Genomic DNA, 23,794 nt, shown 5'->3' on the forward strand with positions numbered 1-23,794 from the left:
AAGTAGAATGATGGTTACCAGTAGCTGGAAACGGTGGGCAGAGAATGAGGAGATGTTGGTTGGTGGAATCAATCATAACAGTTAAATAGAAGGAATAAATTCTGGTGTTCAAATACTTTTTAAGAGGAATAAAAACTGTACAGATCCTGCTGCAGTGGCTGACAACTGCCACTGAAGGTTTTAGGTTTGGGTTATTCAGAGCTGTACCTGTGTATCCAAACTTCTTAAGCTAAAGTACAATCACAGATGAATTTGACTCTTTTAAAAAATTCTCACCTTATTTTCAAGGCATAAGAAAGAACCTCTATACTTTAGGAAAAATATATGGTATTATTATCAAGTAATCACTCTTCTTATCTACAGCATATTCAGCATACAATGAAAGAATACATATCATTATCATAATGAGGAACAAGAACATGGAACCTGAATTTAAGCAAAATAAATGCAACAGAAACCAACTCATATATTAACTATAGTAGACAAGTTTACAGTAGCTATTATTAATATGTTCAAAGTATTACAGGAAGATATGGAAACGAGTGAACATTTATGGAAATGGAAACTACAAAATAGAAACAATAGAAATTATATATCAGAAAAATATAAATAACTGAAACCTGAAACACTTTGGAAAGTTTGACAGAAGAATGAACACCACAGAAGACAGAATTAGTGCTCTTGAAGACAAGTGAAAGAATTGTCCAAAAATGAGGCAAAAAGAAAAAAAAAAGACTAAACAAAACTGAATTGAATCAGTGATTTATGGGGCAGTGCAAAGTAATCTAACATATGTATAACTTGAATCCTAGAAAGAGGAGAAAATGGGGCAAAAATTACATTGGGTGAAATATTGGTCAAAACTTACTTCATTTGACAAAAACCTTATCCATAAATCTAAGAACTACAAATCACAAACAGAATGAATATACAAAAATCTGCACCTAGGTAAATTATCGTCAAACTATAGTATATCAAATTACATACAGGGAAAAAACCATAAGAATAACTATTTAATTTTCATCAGAAGCAATGCAAGCCAAGAAATAATGAAGTGATATCTATTGAAAGATCCAGCTGTGTTTGAGGGATAAATTGAGGAAAGGTGAAGGAAGCCTTTTAGGTTTTGTTTAAGAATTATAGGTGAGGTCCCAGGTAATGTGGTAGGAGGAATGACAATAGGGACAAGTGGAAAGTAGGGTTAGAATCAAAGAGATAGAGAAACTACAATGAAGTTGATGATAGATGAACAAAGAATAGAATGTACAGCATCCAGAATATAGACTGACACATATACGAATGATATTCGACAAAAGCATAAATGTAGTTCAATGGGAAAATTGAATATCTGTATGGAAAAATTAAACCTTGATTCAGACTTTACACCATGCACAAAATTACCATATAGAACATTAACTTAGATGGATCACAGACCTAAATATAAAAATGAAACTTAGAAAGTTCATAGAGGAAAACACAGGAAAATATCATTGAAATCTGAATGAGGGTTAAGATTTCTTAGAATACAAAAAACATTAAAGTGGACTTCACCACAATCAAACACTTTTGCTCATCAAAAGACACAGAAAATAAAAAGTAAACCACACACTGAGTAATCACATTCTAAGTACATATAATTCATCAATCTTTACCTTATATAAAGAACTTTTATTAGTCAATAACAAAAAGGACAATGACAATAAAAATTGTAAAAGGCTTACACGAGCATTTAAAAAAATGAATAAATTTACAATAAACACATGGAAATATTCTCATCATTATCACTCAGGGGAATGCACATTAAACCAGTGTGATACCACGACTCACCCATGAAAATAGCTTATATTAAAAAGACTAATAAATCAATGTTAGAGAGGATGGGGAACAACTGGATCTCTCACATATTGCTGGTGGAAGTGTATAGAGATATAAACTCTGTGGCAAACCATTTTACAGTTTTTTTCTGTTCAGCAATTAAAAGAAACAAAAAGGAACTGATACATGTAACAACATAGACAAATTGCAAAAAAAGAAAAAAAAAGAAACTGTTTCAACCCTCCTCTTTGATTAGATTCCTATCTTTCACAAAGCAAAAGACTAAGACAAATAGGTTGCCTTTTATTTTATTGCAAAATGTTTGCATTTTTTCCATCAGATCTATTTGCTACTGACTATTTTTTTTCCATGCTGAATTGTAAATGTAGGACATACAAACTCTTTCTTGTTACTGCATAAAACAAAAACAAAACAAAAAAACCTGTTTTTAAACCATATTGTTTGACGACTAGGAAGTGATGTTTTACTCATTTACTGCTTAGTGATAATTTGTTTTTTTATATAGGCAGTTTATTTTGTTTTGGTTATGTTTTGGGAAATTAGTTAGAGGTTTGTAGTAGTAGTATAATGCAACATAATTTTCCCCTTGAACGTAATGGATATAAGGTCCAAGTTAATGTTTTCTGGTAGAATATTTAATTTTAGTAGGAAGTTTAATAACATCAAGCAGGGGATAACTATATTTAATTACACCTTGATTTTTCCCTCTTTGATCCCACCACATGTCCCTATGAAGTCTCTATCTGAGGGACATGCATAGCAGATAATGTCATAATGTCACAGAAATCCAAGTAATAGATTTCATATATACAATACATATATACACATATATATGCACACACACATATGTGTGTGTGTGTGTGTGTATATATATATATATATATATATATATATGCACATACATACTTTTTCACCTCCTATTTCAAAGCAGAGGTTTCTCCTAAACTCCTTTCATTTCTTAAGTACACAATATCATGCTTGTGCTATTTAGTGGTTTGCAACATGAGCCTAGAGACAAGAAGTATGAGGAAAACAAAGCTGACCTGGTTTTCTCTGTAGTGGGAGCTTGTCCTGTACTGATTATTGCTGTAGCAGCCTGAAGGAAAGAAAAGAATGGGAACACCACCCTGATTTTCTAATTTGATTCCCTGCTTCTAGTTATGCACAGTTATTAATACCTTGACCAAGAGAGTTCATCAAGAAAGATTATACCACGGGCACTATCTGATACTACAACACATAACAGAATACTAATCTATGTATAACATAAAGCCAGTCTTCTACAGGGGATTCTGATTTCCACAGAGAAGTTAAACCAATAAAAAACTCGAAATCTTCTTTTTTATTTAAAATGTATTATTTAAAGTGCTATAAAAATATAATAAATATATCAAAGGTATTAGTTTTAAAATATCTTTTACCTGATGTAGAAGGAATATCTTTAAAGCATTTCATAAAGTTCAATGGACTGCACATGGATTTTCATATGATCCCCTAAGTCTTAAGTTGATTTGTGAGCTATAGTTTTACATTCATCAACATATTCACTCTCAAAACTTGCCAATTATCTTTGGTGCCTGAAATCTGTCACAGGTCATTGTGTCATCTTTTGTTGAATGGAGAAATCCATTTCTTAGATTAATAAAACTTTTATATACAGTATGTTGTGGAGAAAAGTAGAACAAACTATCTTTATAAATGTTAGGGTAGAAAGCTTAGTAAGGGTTCAACCGGCACAGAGGTAGAAAAAGGAAGAATGTGCTGGCCCTGAAAACTGGCTATTGAGGCTTTTTAAAGGGGGTTGTAAAAATGGCAGGGTACAGTCGAGAAACTGCTGCATCTGCTCCTTCCTTTCTTCCTGGCGGCAGGTAGATAACAAAACCAGTGAGGATGTCAAAGTCCAAGAGTTAGCTCTCTCCTGCCTTTCCTTTGAGGAGGGATTATCACAGGAGATGTGACTCTGCGCTCAAGATATGGTTAAGGCTGTTGCTCTTCTCCTGCTGTTTACTTGGGAACTCTATAAAAGCAGATTCTCAAAAAACAATTTTGAAAGAGAGATTTACATCTCTTTTCTGGTCCATTCAGCTCTTTTCAGAAGTTGTACAAAACAGAACTCCTGTAGAGTGCCTGTTAGTGAGAGAACTCACAGGATTGACCTTTAGCTGATACTGGGGAAACTGTGGGATTCTGTATTTTCCTGTAATTTCTGCAAGGCTGCCCCTTTCAATAAATGTTTGAGTGTCTCATGTTTCCTCTCATAGTTTAAAATCATTTTTGTTCTTTGATTTAATTCATTTTCTAAGTATAAGCTCAAATATGATCACTACCTTTTAAGGTGTTATAAGTTTTATTTAATGATGACAGCTTAATCAAGAATCTAAATTATCCTCCAAGTCTATATTCTTGCTTACTTTCTCAAAACATAGGCACAATGCTATTTTTCAGAGGTGTTTGAGCAACATATAAATATAAAAACATTTCTAGGAGTCTTATTTCATAAAGGAGAAAAACATCATAATCCTGATCATATGTTTGATTTAAAAAAGTAAAAATGAAGTACTAATAAAAACATTTCACACTGCATATGTTAGTGTGTGTATGTATTATGTATGTATTTGTGTGTTTGGAAGCAAACAGATATTACTAACCCTGTGATTATCACTTGTCTAACTGTTGCTTAAAAATAGCACATTTGCAGTATGTTTGTTTTTAAGTCATATTTTCGGGGAGAAGATCAAATGGAACAGAAAAAATCATTTTGAAATTTTTATCTGATTCTGATCCATTTAATCTTGAGCTCAGCTACCCAGCAGCACTTTTCCCTTAAACTTGATTATCAGTAGGGAAACATTTCTTGTCAGACCACGAAGAAAATCTTTCTAAATCTAGATTACTGTGAGATCTTTTGTTTTAAGTAAATCAGAGGACCAGTATGATATATTTGTTTGATTTAGGATAGAGTTGTGATTTTATTTGTTGTATTTGCTCATATGGTGTTTATTTTCTAGAAAACGGAAGTTCTTATGTCAGTCTGTGAAATTCATAATGGTTTTAGATGAGCTCCATGAAGGCTTTTATTTCAAAGAGCTTAACATTGGGTAAATAAAAATTCTGTGTTCTTCATATACAATCATTTCACAATAATATTTTTCTATTAACACAGAAGAGTTTGTGGGCCATTCTCTGAGCCCTCTCTAGGTCACAATTCTTGTTACAAACCAGGCTTACTTGCAAAACAGCTGGAGTTTCAGGCTGCAGTCCTCTGCCATAGAACAAACAGGATGGAGCAACAGGAAGACAGCTCCTGCTCCTTATCATTTAGCCCAGAAGGTGAGCCTTGCATATGCATCTATCAGAACAAAAGAAACTCTACTGACCCAAGTGGGGACTAAGCCCATAGTGACTAGTTTCCAACCTCTGTTAAATGATCTACATCACAAAATGGTTGAATGAAGAACTCATTTTTTTTTTATATATATATTTTAACCAAAGTTTTAGTTGGGACAACAGTGGTATCCTGTTTGTTTGTGACTTGGGCCATTGAATCTAGACTCTTCTACTTTAGATTATTGTTTTTTAGAAGAATTAAATTTTACTTCTAAAATTCCTTGCTTCCCTCCTCCTTTGATTATGAATATGTTATTCCCTCCTCAGGCAAGTTTACAAGGGGTTTAAATGAAATATAGTGTTGCCATGGTATATCTGTGTGATCTGCATAATAGCTCAAGATGAATAGAGCTTCTTTCACTTTAGCAAAGGGAGAGCTGTGTTTTTTAAGTACTTGATTTTTAAGCATTGTATTTGATTGATGTTCTTGAGATGATACTTTCAGTGCCTTGTTTAAAACAAGGGTACATATCTGAGAGAAGCTCATCAGTCCAGCAGCTCCTACAAATGTGGTGCTTTCTGTTTTTAGGTAGAAAAGTGTCAGTCCTGGAATTTTTTTTTTTTTTTTTTTTCATTCCACAGTGGCTCATTTGCGCCGTTCCTAGAAATATCATCTCACTTGGCAGCTTTTCATTAAATGAGAGAGTGAATTTGTCAGTGTTCTCACAGAGAGCTATATTTATCAAGGGTTGCTTTTACACACACTATGAGCTCCCTGCAGTCCTGGGAAGACCATGGAGTCTCTGGTGTTTCTTGCCTCTTGGATCCAAACAGCTCAGAAATGACCTCAGTTCAGCCTATAAAACAAGCATTGCAGAGCAGTTCATCTCTTTTGCAAGGGTCAAATCATGTTGATGTTTTTCTTTTCTCAGGCTGTGCTTTATTAATAGCCAAACACCAAATGGAATATTAAATGAAAAAATTAATTGATTTGTCATTACTAGATGAATTTTTATATGAAGACATTTTGCCATCAAATCTCTATACATTTGTTTTTCTTTGGCAAATTCAGTACCTATTGTGTTTTGACTTAAAGAGGATGTTTCATGATGTTGATCTGTGCTTGATAATTTTGCTGAAAACTCCTCCTTTGCTATTTGCTACCCATTCTACAACCAGCCATGAAAAAGTTGCGGCCACGTTCAAGCTATCATAAGTGTTTGAGGATGTCATACGATTCTACTTTGTTATGTCTCTCTGAGTTATTACCTTAAGAGCCAGCTTTTGATAAAATTTCTTCATATAAAATTTCCACAAACACATTGAACAAGAGGCCATGTGTTCTTAGGTCTTATATCTAATAAGGTCTTTTAAAATGACTTTTAAAAAATGATAGGTTCTTTTCCATCAAGGAGTAAATTCTTCTTTACCTCAGTTTTCTTTTTGTATTTATTAGTTCACTAGTTGAGTCATTCAGTAGATGTGTTAAGTGTTAATTTCTCTGACTAGTAACTCAGATGTGGCAATATAATAAACATGGATAAGACATGTTCACTATCCTTGAGGAGTTTATTGTTTTATGCAGTCTAAAATCATCATGAATATAATCTCCATCTTCATAAATTCCTTGAATTAAAGTTGCATCAAGGGAGAACACAGTAGGAAAGACATAAATAAGCCTCCGACAATGGAAACAATATCGTAGGAAATGTAAGGGTATCAGAATCAGAGCATAAGGTTTCTGCATCTGGCTCTGCCCCTATAGCCAATGACTTTAGGTGAGTCACTGAAATCTCTGGCTTGCAATGTTGTCATTTTCACATGGAAAGAGCTTATTAAGTTTTTTGGATGGTTAAAAGTGATGGAGAGGGTCAAAACAGCATTTAGCATATACCTTGTCTTTAATAAAATTAGCAGAAATCATGTTTGGATACTATCACTGCCACATACTTTTAAAGAGAAACTTACACTATACCAAGACCTTGCCTCTCAGTCAAGGCAAGTTTTGTTATTTTGTACTTTCTCTGTTGTTCTAGTGACTGTTGAACTACCTTGCCACCAGACTGATTTGTGAGTTCCTCTTCATTTTCGTTAATATACAGGTAGACTAAAAGAGAACAATAGAAAAATTAATAAAATAGGAAAGAATTAAAAAATTGGAATTTTACAAAACAATTTTATAAATTCCATTTATTTATGTGATACAAAGCCAAACAGTATGTGGCACATATATGGTCAGTTCACAATAACATTCTGTTAAAGTGAAAATAGACAAAAATGCCTGATACCTCCACTTTAATAGCTGTAGTAGCCAGAAAAAAAAAATGCTTTCCTTATTTTGGAATGATGAAAAAATTTCAAAAATAATACTTGATAGTTAAATTTCAGACTACTCAAAACAACTTTCTATTTGTTCTGCTGTTTTTAAGTAGCATAGGAAGGCAAAAAGGATTCAGGGAAAACTATTGAAGGGGAACAAATGGCACTGGACTCACCTGCATGTTGACACACTTCCCATAGCATTCACTATAGTGATGAACAATTATTGAGCCAGCTTTATGGTCACCAGGAAATATAAAATTATGCCTGTAAAATACATAAAATGCAATAACAATGATAATGCTGTAACAACAGCTAACATTTATGGAGTCAATCCATGGCTATGTGTCAGACATTGTTAGATATGTTTTACATTTGTAATATTATTTATGGTTATGAGTACTGTAATAAACTAGGCACTATTACCATTTTCAATTAAAGATGAGAAAACCAAAGCACATGGTAGTTTGGTAATTTGCCTAAAGTTATGCATTATTATATAGGAGAACTAAAATTTGAACCCAAATAGACTGACTCCAGGGTCTATAATTATAATCATTATGATGTAAAATATGAAAGCAGTAGAATGTTCTTGTTTGCTTCATGAATTTACATCTAATTCTACAACAGAGAATAAGAAAATATCCTTATTAGTGGTTGCTCTAAATTAATTTCAGCTACTCAGTACAAGATAAACCTTAGCACTGTTGTATCCCCCACCACCCACCCCATCTATCATACACATACTTCCAACAACCTTATACAGATAAGCTCAGCCATCTGAAACATTTTATAACACATTTGTTCAAGCTTAAAGAATAAAATACCTGCCTACCCATTTTTAATGTCAACTGAGATAAACACAGACCTATTTGTAGTAAAATCACTGCCTAGCAACCTTTGTGTTAATCATGGCTTTGACACATACTGCATATATTGTGAGCTTTCTAAGATAAACTTTATCAGAATCGTAAAAATTCTACCACTGCAAGCTTTCAACACTGAAGCGGGATATTTCCTAAGGTGTGTCTGGGTGATGTCTTATGAGCTGAATGAATTTACAGTCTCCCATCTCTCCACAAACATTTATGATGACTTACATCAAAACACCCATAATTATAACATAAGCATAAGAGCCTTCATACCAAGTTAGGCTCACCAGTTATGAGATGTGTTTCTTTTATGTAGGTTTCCAAATAGCTTTAACTTGAAGTTTTATCATTTAAAAAATGAAATAATTATCCTCTTCTCAGTGTTAATGGTATAACAAGTAATTTTAAAAAAATATTTTAAAAAGTATAGTGCTTAGCTAAGTATATTTGAAGAGCCAAATAATTGTTCACGGTGATAATAAGATTACCAGTTTATAGCAAGACAAACATTTTTCCACAAAGACATTATAAAATCAACAAGGCCATTATAAAATCAACAGGCCCACTGCAGTGGCTCACGCCTGTTGTTTTAGCACTTTGGGAGGATGACTCGAGGCCAGGAGTTCAAGACCAGCCTGAACAAGAGCAAGACCCCCATTCTACAAAAAATAGAAAAATTAGCTGGGTGTGGTGGGATGTGCCTATAGTCCCAGCTACTCGGGAGGCTGAAAGGCAGGAGGATTGCTCAATCCCAGGAGTCTGAAGTTGCAGCGAGCTACTAATATGAGGGTGCCACTGTATGCTAGCTGGCGAAAGAGAGCAAGATGCTGTCTCAAAAAACAAAATTATTATCTTAAATAGTACCTTTTCACAGGGGAGGTCTTTACCAGTCACCCTAAATAAACCTGACTTCGCCTCAACCTTATTTGCTGCCTTATATTTGCTATCTGAAATTGTCTTACATTGTCATAAGACAATTACTTGATATTGTCTGTTTTTCTTTGATAGAATGACATCTCTATGAAAGTACAGACCTTGTCCACCTTTATCAATGCATTATGCCCAGACATAAAGTAGGTTCTCAATAAAGGAAGAAAGAATAAGCACCCTATCATTCCAAGACAGTTACTGTCAGGACAAATAAAATAACAGGTGTGACAGCATCTCCTAAACTGTAAAATATATTACAAATTACTATTATTAGATGGATCTAAACATTTTCATGTTACTTGCTTAAAGTTATACAGCTATTACACAGGAGAATTAGAAGTCAGGGAAACTGATTCAAGGTACTATAGTCATAATTATTTTTCAGCAATTCATATCCTATTACAGAAACTAGGCAAGATAATGTTGTCCACCCTCTTCAAATAAAATCATTTTTTTTTGTTGACTCAAATTGGTGAGTCAGAAAGAGTTCAGCCTATTAAAACTGCCACTGGATAGAGCTCAACATGATCTTGGAATTTTTGCAACTTACTTTAAAAACTTGGTATAGAATATTTAATTTTGTCTTAATTTTTATGCTCTTTTTGATGGACCAAGCCTGTTGGGATCATAACAAAGACTATTCTTCACTTTTTACCTTCTAGTGCCAAGGACTCATTGGTTGAAAAAAAAGTAGAAAAGGAACTGAACTACATGAAGCCTATAACTTGGCAATCAACTTTTCTATGACCTCCAGAGAGAAATGTGGCTATATTGAGGCTGATTTCCTTATTAAGGCATATTTGCCTAGAGTGAACTCTCTTAGGATTTCGTTCGCAGCTGCTAGAAAGAAAATGACATAAGAGAAGCCATATGTGCTCATTTTATAATTGTTTCAAATGCTGCTTGAAAAAATTCAGTTTTATAACCTTAAATATTGTTTATATAACTGGCTTACAAGGGTACTAGTTCTTAGAGTCTTTTGTATGATATAATCAGGACATAAAGTGAGCAGGCTTTTTTCCTTATTCTCTGTCAATGTCACTCTATGTTCATTTGGTTGCCTATATAGTTCCTACATAATGTTGAGTAAATATTTCTTTTAGACCTAGAACAAACTTAAATGTTTGTTTCCTTATCAGTTTTTCTATGAAGTTTTTCAGAGACATATAGTTCTGTATCACTAATATGCCATCTAGAAAATAATGACAATCTATTGTGAGAAATTAAACCCTAAGTATTTCCAAAGGTTTAACTATGGTAAAATATGGTATCTAATGAAATAATGCAAACTTCATTATAAGAAAATCCTGATAAATATATCTGAAAATGAAAGCTTCAGATCTAAAGCAATAGGCCTGCTCATATTTTACAGGAGTACAGTACTTACAAAGTAGAACAATCAGAATGCTGAGAGGACTCAAAAGCACACCATCTATCACTAACACAACATGGTGTTTAATTGAGGAAAAAGGAGACTAAAAGTACTTACTCTTGTTCTCATGTATTGGAAGAAACATCATATTGAAGAGTATTTCAGCTCCATGCTATGTATTTGCAAAGTGTGAGCCACGGGAACTCAGATCTCTTATAGCACTGTTTCTGATACACTCTTTGGAGAGCAAGTGTGCTGTATTGGGAGGTGATAAGACTCCTGTCACTAGAAATGTAGAAAGAAGATACATATAGAGATAGAAAACTGCTTAAAGAAAGAGATGGTACAAGTGGGAATAAATTTTTTCTATTGACAAACTAGATTCCCTTCAAGTCCTGGAATTCTGTGGAATAAACATCACCAAGATCAGAAGACCTGAGATATAGAATTAGTTCTTTTGGAGACTTTTGAGGAATATTGAATATATCACCTAAGCACTGTTTCGTTATTAAATATCTACAGTATCACCTTTAGATCCAGCCAAGCATCCAGAGGAAACTTCACTTTGGAACACTTTTCTTGAAAAGTTTAAATCTTCCCTCAGTTGCCTGAGATTATCGAGGGAGTTGGTCAGTCAGTCAAAGAGTGGGTCAGTGAGTCAGTTTGTCTCCCTCCACTCACTAAGACCCGTTTAGCTTATAATAAAGAGTTGCTTGTGTGAAACTGCTTTCTGCCTGGGGTTACTCCATCATATTGGCCCTGCTGGTGATTTTTCTAAGACAATAGTCTGGACTTGACACTGTGGTGTATCTGGGCATTCTTCAGCCCAGAGCACATCAAGAACTGAGGGCAGACTGCCACCCTGACATTTTTGTCCTGCAGTGTCCAGCAGGTTTCTGCAAACCAGTTCTAGGAGCTGTGTGGGCTCCACTCTCCAATCTACTTCTGGTTGTTCTCTAAACTCTACCTCCATGGAAGAGTCAAACAGATGCTCAGTGAGCTCCAGGGCCAACACATATGTAGTTTCCTAAAGGTCCTGTGTTTGAGGTCAGGCCTGGCAAGTTGATTGCCCCTATTAGCCAGCATGTTTCTTTGGACAGATTGAGTAAGATTTTACTTTCTGAATGATACTGACATACTGATTCTCACTCATGTTAGACACAGGATGAAGTCAGTCTCTAAGTTACCAATGATCTACTATGAAACCTTGGGCTTAAGCCATGTGTGTGGCAAGATGTGTAACTTCTCATTCATCCATGTTCCAGCCTTGATTTAGCCTCCAGTACATAGCACTGAGGGCAGCAGGGCTAGTAGCAGGCATTCTTTACCCTGTGTACCCTCTGTTACTGGAATTCATGGTGGTCACCTTACGCCCTACATAGTCTCTGTGTCACTTCCTCTGGTAGTGGCAGAGCCTATCTCTTCTAAGGACTTTCAAGACTTTTGCTCCTCAAATACAATAAGACCTTCCAGTTGATGTCCTCTTGTGTATCCAATCAATGCAGTGACGTTGTGCTTTCTCAGGTCGGTCTTAAGCCATGCTAAATTAAAAACAGACATTCCTTATGGAATGAAACCGCTTATTCCCTGCTCCTGGGTCTCTTGTCTATCCTTTGTATTGTTGGCTATGTGTGGAAAGCAAATGTCTGGTCAACACTGAAATACGTTACCTTTTAAGTAATCAATGATTAAGACCTAGAGTTCAAGAGAATGTATTGTTGAAAGATGTGTTATTCTATGTTATATCATATAAAATTCTGAATGGTCAGTTTAACATTACCAGAAAATGAATTATCATTTATTTTTTTTTTTGTTTAATGGGATAAACCTTGCATTTGTGGTCACTGTCAACAATTCACAGTAATACTTTTAAGAGAGTCAATAGAAGTCAGTATTCATGGGTAGCACAATGGATACTACAGCATTATATGAAATGATATAATTAGCATTAAATAAATAGTATCAGAGAACTGCACTAACAAGAAGTTTCATATTATTTTAATATAATCAGATTTTATAAAGGCATGGCACTGTGGATAATAACAGTGTTCTATGTTTTTCTAAAGTTGAGATGTGTGAAATTAATGATTAGAGACAGCATATTTCATAATGCAGAACATAGAGAAAGAATTTATGGGCTTGAAGAGGAAGAGATGATATTTGGGTACTATGAAGAATCTTCATGTCCACTGACTAGACAATAAATAAATGTGTAAGTAACTCTTCTCTACACACTGTTCTACATGATCATAAATAAATTACTATGTTTAACAGGCATACATGAGTTTTCTAATAAATTTATAATCAAATTATTTATGTAAACAGGAGCCCCACAAAAAAATATTTGCTCGGGGCCCCATACATCCTAGCAATAGCAATGATTATCTATTTTAGAAATTTCCCAGATTCTGTAAAAAGTCCCTTCTAGCTCTAAAAGGCTATACTTCTACATGTATATTTTATTACCTGTATCATAAATATATTTGGCATCATTTTTAGCAAACTTAATATGAATAAACAAACAGAATTAGAGTAAGCTTGATAAACAAAGTAAAATATTGTGTGATAGGTAAGACCAAAGGCTGGATTAGATTTGAGTACTGGTGAGACTAACAATGGGATCTTGGCTGAGTCTATTAATAAATTTTACTACCTTACCAGCAAACAAGCTATGCAAAGGATTTGTATAGAAATGCAAGATCAAGGGTAAATGATGGCACAGGTGGATATGACTTCTAAGGTTTTTTAAATTATTATTTCAATATATTAAAGGGGTACAAATGTTTTTGTTATATGGATACACTGTATAATGCTGAAGTCAGAGCTTTCAGTGTGCCTGCCACCAGGACAGTGCTCATTGTACCCCATAGGTAAGTTTTTATCTGTCACCCTGCTCCCATGCTCCCCTTTTTTGGTTTCCAATGTCTTTTACATCTGTGTGCCCATATCATTTAGCTCCCACTTATTAGTGAGAACATGTGGTATTTGTTTTTCTATTCTGAGGAATGGTCCCAAGTTCAATCCAAGTTGCTATGAATGACATTTCATTCTTTTGTTATGGCTGAATAGTACTCCGTTGTGTGTGTGTGTATATATATACAAACACACACTACATTTTCTTTATCTGTTCATGAATTGATGGGCACTTAGGTTGATTCCACATCTTTGTGATCGTGAACTGTGCTGCAGTAAACATTGAAGTGCAGGTGTCTTTTTGATAAAATGACTTCCTTTCCTTTGGGTAGATAACCAGTAGTGCAATTATTGGATCAAATGATAGGTCTACTTTTATTTCTTTGAGGAATCTCCATACTGTTTTCCGTAGAGGTTGTGCTAGTGTGTAGTTCCACCAACAGTGTATAAGCATACTTTTCTCTCTGCATCCATGCTGGTATCTGTTGTTTTCTGACTTTTTAATAATAGCCATTGTGACAGTGGTAAGGTGATATCACATTGTGGTTTTAATTTGGATTTCCATGATGATTAGTGATATTGATCATTTTTTCATATATTTTTTGGCCATTTGTGTATCTTCTTTTGAAAAACTTCTGTTCATGTCATTTGCCCACTTTTTGATGGAGTTCTTTGGATTGTTTTATTCTTGATGATTTGTTTGAGTTCTTTGTAGATTCTGGATATTAGTCCTTTGTTGGATATATAGTTTTTGAATATTTTCTCCCATTTTGTAGGTTATCTGTTTACTCTGTTTATTATTTCCTTTGCTGTGCAGAAGCTTTTTAGTTTAATTAAGTCCCATTTATTTATTTTTGTTGCTACTGTATTTGCCTTTGGGGTCTTAGTCACAAATTCTGTGTATAGGCCTATGTCTAGAAGAGTTTTTCTTACATTTTCTTCTAGAATTTTTGTAGCTTCATGCCATACTTTTAAGTATTTTATCCACCTTGAATTAATTTTTATATATTGTAAGAAATATGTTCCTGATTCATTCTTATGCATGTGACTATTCAATTTTCCCAGCACCAATTATTGAATAGGGTTTGCTTTCCCCAGTGTATGTTTTTGTCTGCTTTGTTGAAGATCAGCTGTTCTTAGCTATATGGTTTTATTTTTGGGTTCTCTATTCTGTTCCTTTGGTCTGTATCTTTATTTTTATACCAGTACCATGCTGTTTTGGTTACGATAGCCTTGTAGTACAGTTTGAAGTCAGGTAATGTTATATCTTCAGATTTGTTCTTTTTGCTTAAGATTCTTTTGGCTATTTGTGCTCTTTTTTGGTTCCAAATGAAGTGTAGCATTATTTTTTCTACATCTAGAAGAATATAGATCCCATTAAAGTAACATCTGGTATTTTGAGGGAAATTGCATTGAATCTGTAAATCACTTTGGGCAGAATGGGCATTTTAATGATACCGATTGTACCAATCCATGCGCATGGGATGTTTTTTCATTTGTTTGTGTCATCTACAATTTCTTTCATCAGTGTTTCATAGTTCTCCTTGTAAAGGTCTTTCATCTCCTTGGTTAAATATATTCCTAAGTATTTTTATTTTCTTTATAGCAATTAGTTCCCCATGAAGACATAGCTAATGTTTGAGAACTCACCATGAGAACAGAATCTACCATGTTAAGAGAGCCCATAACATTGAGAGAGCTGCTTGTTATACCATTTTAAATGAAAGTCTAAGGGGAGCAGAATATCTCTGCTGAAGGGCCTTCTTCACTACCATAATCAGTTAAATAGTTAGCCAGTTGTTCGTTTCCTGATGCACAATTCAAGAATTCCTCAGGCAGGCCTGGCTATGTCCTAGCCTGAAGATAGTGACTCTTCCATTTACACAAGTCTCTTTTATTTGATATGGGTTTAATATGAGTCCTTTAAATGGAAAAACCCTTGAGAACAATTAAAATATGAAGGTATATGTCAAGAATTAAAATTTCCCAGCTTTTTATGCCTTCCTCAATACTCAAAACAAGTTAACTCCACACTTCCAATAAGAGACTAATAGGCTTGATTGCTATTTAACATAAGTACCTCTGATACAAATATATTTTCCCCCCCTGAAGCATGAGGCATGGTATTGCTCAGGGGCAGAAGAGTGAAGATGTAGAAGATGTGAGTGTTGTCATTGAGTATGGAATAGCAGTTGGGGAATTTTAGGAGATTTGTAGGAGAAAAGTTGATATAGTAGCTCCAATGATGTCTCAAAACCAATATATCAGGTTTCATACTGAAATGTAAGGAACCAGAGATTTAGAGACTGTATAGATTCAGAGATGCAAAGAGTGGATACATACTTGATGTCAGACAGCTTGACTTTAAAGCTCACTTGCTGTTTACTAACTTGTGTTATACTGAAGAGAGCTATTGTCTATGATTGTGTAGGTTGTGCACTTCCCAAATTCTCTGAGCCAATGAGGATTCATTCAGTGATCTTAACAAGGGACTTTCAGGACTGCTTCTACCTACAAGTAGGGAAGACTTTTTTCTCATTTCTGCAAAAGTACTGTGTGTCCTGAGGGTGCTAGTTAGCCTCTCTGAGTCTCAATTTCTTCCTCATAATATTTACCTTGCAGGGGTGTTGTGAAGATTACAGATAATGTGTGTGGAGAGCCTCCAACAAGATAGGCACCTAATTAGAGGCTGTTAGAATAATAGGACTCTTGCTTTGCGCTCAGCTCTGTGTATACATACATGGGGGATTATAGCATCATATGGTGTCTTCTAGGAGATTATAACTTATTTGTGGAAAACAAAATCTGCACATTAACCACAGTGAGTGGGAGAAGCCAAGGTGGCCAAGGGAAATCAAATAAAGTTTCATGACAAGCTGGGCATTTTACTGTATGTAAAATTATACCTCCTTAAATAAATGTTTAAAAAAAAGTCCTCTGTTTTGGAAAATGCATATTCATTACAATGAATAATATGCAAAATAGCCCTTGAAAAGCAACCTGGGATGCAATGTAGCAACGTGTTAACAGCATGGAGGGAGCACAGAGAATAGGACTCCAGAGGTAAAGAGATCTTGGTTTAGACATTTGCTCTGCTCTTTATTAGCTTCCTGGTCTTTAACAAGTTATTCTCTGGCCTTCAGTTTCCTCAGTGAAAGCAGATATATGATAAAATCTATAGAATGCTTTGGCTGTGAGAATCGAATGAGATCATGAAATAAATAACTATAAACTATTAATAGTATTATTACCATCATTGAGCAAAAGCACTAAAGATGATTGACTTTACACATTTCTGAATTTCCAGTTTCTTTAGAATGAGCATGAATTACATTTACAGCAGAAATATATAAACTTATTTTTGAAAGTATTTTAGTTAGATGAAAACTGTGATTGTATGTAAGAAAGCAAGTATGTTTCAAAATCAAAAGCACAGAAACCCTTTCAGAGTTACGTCTGTCAGGTAGAACAGAGAGAAGTTCTCTCTTATGCATAGCTTTTTTCCAAGTAGACACTTCTATGGAGCTATCTCAGACCTACTGTGCTGGTGTTAGGTAGATAGCAAGGGATTCCGAGTCTCCTAGGAACAAACATGGGTGTTGTTGCCTTGGTGCAATTGCCCCACCTGGGAAGAAGGACAAGGGTGGGCCCCAGGCCCTCATCTTGGTCCTTCCCCACCCTAATCCTGCTCTAAGCCATACCTGAGGCAGGAGGGAATAACCTATGAATCTGCCAATCATAACTTAGTGTGCCAGCTGCAAAAGAATGCAGAAGACTTTCTAGTCCATGGGCCAAGCTGCGTAGGTATCACAGAGTTCGGAAATTGACCTAGAACACTTGCATTCCTAGTAATGCAACTCCCAACAGTCCAATCAAAGTGGTCCCATGATGACATCTGAGTCACTAGGGAGGTCCCAACCTGGGCACTATAAAACAAGATGCAGACCATAGCCTGACGCTCTCTTTGCCCTTCTTTCGCTCTTACTGTGCTGTGACAGTGGGTCCAATTGTCATCTGTGGCATATGTATAATGCCCTGTAAACCTATATCTTTCTCTTGCTCTATAATCCTACGTTTCTCTCCTCAATATACCTCATTTTCGTGCTTGCCTTACTTCGGTGCATCTGGTCATTCTTCAGCCATGAGTGCACTAAGAACTGACATTTCAGAATAAAACCTGAAACTAGTATCTAAATAACCAGAAGAGGAGAAGAGTGAGTAACTAGGGTAAGATTGACAGATTCAGGAGGGAATAAAAGAGAACAGAATATGCAGTTAAATTCGAATTTCAGATAAACTATTTTTTTTTGTATAAGTATGTTGTCATGTAAATTTTTTTTTTTTAATATAGGTATGTCCCATACCATATTTGGGACATACTTAGGCTGAAATAGTACTCATTGTTTATCTGAAATTAGAGCTGAAATAGAAATAAAAAAAAAAAACTTAACTAGGAATTCTGTATTTTATCTGGTAACCGTATCCAAGAGCTTAGCCTTTGAAAAGCTCAAACCCCTTATCTTTCCTGAGGCAATGAAGCTATCTCAGACTTGCTGAGCTAATATCTCCCTAGGCTTCCCAAAGAGGAAACAGAATGAGCAACTAGGCCATCAAGATCCTTCTTTTTACTCAAGGAATAATCAGGTTTAAAAAAAAATCAAAGTAAAAACAAAACAAAACAAAAATGAACAGAGGTTGAGGAGAATGACAGTAAAACATTAAGGCTCAGCCTCTGGGCCAGCACCTTGAAATTACAGAGGAAATAAAGGAACCAAGAGGTTCTTTAAATTTAGCATCAGAGAGGCTAGCAAGCCCTTAAAATAATCTTTCAGATCAATTCAAGGCAAACATAAATATATTTTCTCTACATAGGCTGAGGTATGAAAGAAATAATTTTTCAAACGCACAAACCTATGCCACAATGCTGATTTGAGGAATAGGGCAGGAAAGCACACTGGACAGAGTCTGTGAGCTGTCAACACTTAGAATCTCAAACGAGGTATGTGAATCTGGAGCACATCTGAGACCAGGAGCATGGGGTGCCATCAGGAAGCGGCGTCTATGTGTGCCTTGCATAGTGCCCTGCAGTATGTTTCTTTAAAGTTTCATGGCTAATATACTGAGGCCAAGGTGGTTTTTGTATACTTGAAGATTTGAACAGTAAAAGAACTATTCAGGATAGGAATTACCTGTGAGAGGAACCAATAGCATATTATTAGAATGCTAATTTGTTGATTGAAAAATGCAATATGGAAAGATGGAGGGCAGTTCCCATTCTATTTTCTGTTACCAATGTTTTCCATTTGGGTGAAGGAAAATTTAGGTTGAGAATTCCTGTTGCTTTATTTTTTAATTATGTAAGCATTTTTCAAATACATTAGGAAGAATGGTTTTTTGTGTAAAAATTACAAAAATTATGTAGAAGGATTATGAAAGTCTAATATTTAAGATTTCTAACCTATTATATTGGAAAAATCATCCCCTTTGGGAGTGATTAAGAAAGAGCTTTAACATATTTTTGTGTGCAAAAGATTTTGCCTTTTGTTTTATTTTGGTGAGAAGAAGTTTTTAGAGCAATTAATAATGCATTAGCTGACAGCTTATCATTGCTTTTTTTAATCAAATGTCTCACTGCATCACTTTGTAATTTCACTCTCAGCCATCTGCCAGGCTAGGTACTTTCACCACGTATTGTTTTACATATGTGGCCTACTTTGAAAGTCTCAACGTTTTTCTGGCTTTGTTTTCTACAGACACAAAATTCAAATAGCTGAATGTGTGAATTGTTCCACATTTTTGTACAAATATAAGTATCACAGAAGATATACATACTCTTATTACTTGAGAAATACTGCTCTATAAGCTGTGTTTAGTTGAATGCTTGCTTCTTGATAAAGTAATCTTAATATTTCTCTTTTAATAGAATGCTACTGATGCCTGGGAAAGAAATTTCCTAAGATTTCTCTTTACTTTGGGTTATTCCCAGCTATAGTGAAAAAGTATGTTTTTTAAAACCCATTGTCAGTAGGCCAGTCCCACAAATATGGCTTCAGTCAGTGAAGAGGATAAAATTCTTGTTCCTCATGTTCACTTGGTAAACATGAATGGAATAACGTATATTCGAAGAGATCATGTATATGATAGAGAATGCCTGCTAACATGTATTGAGCACTGTGGTAGGCTGAAAAATGCCCCTATCACACCAAAGATATATTCACAGCTTAATCTTTGGAACCTGTAAATGTTACTTATTTGGAAAAAGGGTCTTTTCAGATCTGATCAAGTTACATATCTTGAAATGAGAAGATCATCCATTATCTGGGTGGGCACTGAATACCATCACAAGTGTCCTCATAAGAGAGAAACAGAAAGGAGAAGAAGACATATTCAGAAGAGGAGAAGGCTTTGTGAAGATGGAGGCATAGATTGGGGTGATGTGGACCTAAGTCAAAGAATGCCAGCAGCCACCAGAAGCTGAAAGAGTCAAGAAACAGACTTCAGGCTGGGTGCGGTGGCTCACGCCTGTAATCCTAGCCCTCTGGGAGGCCGAAGCGGGTGGATCGCTCGAGGTCAGGAGTTTGAGACCAGCCTGAGTGAGGCCCTGCCTCTACTAAAAATAGAAATAAATTATCTGGACAACTAAAAATATATATAGAAAAAATTAGCTGGGCGTGGTGGCACATGCCTGTAGTCCCAGCTACTCGGGAGGCTGAGGCAGGAGGATCGCTTAAGCCCAGGAGTTTGAGGTTGCTGTGAGCTAGGCTGACGCCATGGCACTCACTCTAGCCTGGGCAACAAAGTGAGACTCTGTCTCAACAAAAAAAAAAAAAAAAAAAGGACAGACTTCGCCCTAGAGCCTTTTGAGATGGCATAGCTTTGCTAACACCTTGATTTCAGGCTAGGGAAATTAATGTTGAACTTCTGGCCTTCAGAACTGTGAAAAAATACTTCTGTTGTTTTAAGCCACCAAGTTTGTGCTAATATATTAAGGCAGTCACAGGTATCTAATATATTATAGGAAACTACTCTGTTCTAGGTATAAATGTGAGGTAAGTAATTGTGTTAGGTTATCCTATTCTTCAGGATTATGTATACTGTAAGGAAGATAATCTTTGTCTTAATTTTATAGAATAGGAAAATGAGGCAGAGGTAATTTGCTGAAGGTTTCACAACTAGAGAGCAGCAAAGTTAAGGTACAAGAACCTGTCTACCTGATGTCAAAACTTGTGGTGCATTTATCTACTCATTTTGCTCACTAGTATATTATTTCTTTAAAAACTACATGGAACACTGATGGCCTCCCCATTAAAGGATTTATTTCCAAGGTTCCTAAGTAGTAATGGAAAGAACAGAGAACCATTTCTTTATGTAAAGCTTTCATCATTATTACTACAGAAAAAAATGTTCGCCAGATATCTCTCATATCTGTCTACTCTTTTTTTATCCACCATAATAATAGTTATTTTTATACAAACCTGGCTAGATAAAGATTGAGCAACCAATTAGGAAGGCTTTGAAATTGTCTGTGATTTAAAAACAACAACAACAACAAAAGAACATCCTGGTTCATCCATAGGTTTCCCAAAATCTTAACAGTGGAGTTTCTCTTCATGAAAATCCCAGCTTTGCACTAGACCACATCTGGAAAAGCATGTAACTAAAAAAAAAATTAATTTTCATTTTATATTACCTAAGAGAATAAAAATCAAGGCGAAAGTGTTAATCAACATGCACACATTAAAAGTATTCATTATAAAATGACCACATTTGTGCATTTCTGTTTAAAATCATTTCCTATTTTAGGTTAAAGTCACAGAAAATGAATAAATATGCTTCCCCATCTCCATCTCCTTTTATTTCCCTTGTAATATCCTAACAAAACATATTCACAGTTGGATCTGATTTTGTTATTAATATCATGTCAAGCTAGATGCAGAGCCAATCAAGGCTTTGTTCAATTACAAATCAGTCCCATAAACTTCACACTCTCTGCTCATTGGTCTGTCTCCTGCCTTCAGTTTCACTCCAATTCTCAGGGTAGCATGGATTTCAGGGAGAGAGTACTATGTTTTGTGATTTAAAGGATGCCCTTCAGCGCATCCAGATAGAATTAATAGATAGGGTGCACTAAGTCCAGATAATTCTGCAGGAATAACAACAGAGGTCCTTTCATTGTAGACAACGTGAAAAATATTCATTAAAATCAAATAAACTCATGTAAAATTGACCATAAATTTATTCATGAGTTCACAGTTCCTCTTTGTTAAGGAAAGAGTAATTTGCCTTAACCTGCAAAGTTAAGTCATAATCCTTGCTCTGGATGAGGCTGGACCCTCCATTCTTCTTATGCTGCACTCACTGAATCTACCCGATTTTTCCTGAGTTCTGTAGGATCTGATTCCTTACCATTTTCTGTTGGGATATTGTTTCCTCATTTCATGACCTGAAATGCTATTTCAGATAGGCTTTGAATATAGAATCTGTAGATACTCAAAGGTCACTTTGTGCACTTTGAGGTGGTTGGCTCATCCCCTTTTCAGCGCACAAAGTATGTGTCTGCTCTCTACTTGTTAACGTCTGTTGTCAGACCGCCTGGCTTGGCTGCTTTCTTTCTATTTGCAACGTCTTGCTCGCTCCATCAGCATCCTCTGCTATGCTGCAACAATAGCAATTATAGAGTGTTTTTCTCTTGGCAGAAAAAGTTACTTTTTACCTAAAAATGAATTCTACCCTGAAAACTACATGACACTTGCTGACAACATCACTTTAGTGGCAATATCTTTTTATCTATGAGGTACAATTTTTTAAAGGTAAATCTTATTACGTATATTTGAGGTTCACAAGAGAATGCTATAGGATACATAAAGGTAGTAAAATGGTCACCATAGGGAAGCAGATTAATATATCTATTATTTCACAGGTAATTTTTTTTTTTTTGGTGGCAATGCCAGCTACAATCTACTCATTTAACAAAAATCCCAAATACAATACAATTTTATTAACTTTAATCTTCATGTTGTACATTAAATCTCTAAACTAATTCAACCAACATATCTGCAACTTTGTATCCTTTGACTTACATCTCCCCATTTCCTCCCTCCACCCACACCAGTGTTAACTACTATTTTATTGTCTGTGTCTGTGTATTTGAGCTTTTTTTCACCCCACATAATTGAGATCATGCAATATTTTTCTTTCTGTGTCTGACTTATTTCACTTAGTATAATATAATATAATGTCCTCCAGATCCATCCATGTTGTGGTAAATGGAAAGAACTCCTTTTTTAAGGCTCAATAATATTCTTTTATATAGATATAATATAAAGAAAACATATATATATAATTTTCTTTATCCATTTATCTGTTGGACACTTAGGTTGTTTTCACATCTTAGCTATTGGAAATAATGCTGCAGTGAACATGGGAGTTCAGATATCTTTACATATCTTTACGAGGCAGTGATTTCATTTCCTTTGGGTATATACTCAGAAGAGGAATTGCTGGATCATATGGTAATTCTATTTTTAATTTCTTCAGGAACCTCCATACTGTTTTCCATACTGACTGCACCCATATACATTCCTGCTAACAGTATACAATAGTCCCCTTTTCTCCACACCCTGGCCAACATTTGGTTACTCTTGTCTGTTTGGTAATAGCCACCCATAAGGACATGAGGTGATATATCATAGTGGTTAATTTATATTTCTCTGATGATTAGTGATATCAAACATCTTTTCATATAGCTGTTGGGCATTTTTATGTCTTCTTTGGAAAAATGTCTGTTCAGGTCCTTTGCCCATTTTGTAATTGGGTTATTTGATTTTTCCTATTGTGTTGTAAGAGTTCTTTATAAATTTTAGATATTAACCCCTTAACAAGTATATGATTTGCAAATATTTTTCCCAATCTGTAGGTTATCTTTTCATTTTGTTGATTATTCCCTTTGCTGCCTATAAGCTTTTTAGTTCATTGTAGGCCCATTTATTTATTTTTGCTTTTGTGGCCTGAACTTTTAGTGTGATATCCAAAAATCTCATTGCAAAGGCCAATGTCAAGTACCTTTTCACCTATGTTCTTCTCTAGAAGTTTCATGGTTTCAGGCCTTACGTTAAAATCTTTTATACATTTTGAGTTGATTTTTATGTATGGTGTGTAATATGAGAGTCCAATTTCATTCTTTTGCATGTGGAAATCCAATTTTCCCAGAACCATTTATTGAAGA

The sequence above is a fragment of the Lemur catta genome, chromosome 10, assembly GCF_020740605.2.
Source record: "Lemur catta isolate mLemCat1 chromosome 10, mLemCat1.pri, whole genome shotgun sequence".
NCBI lineage: Eukaryota > Metazoa > Chordata > Mammalia > Primates > Lemuridae > Lemur > Lemur catta.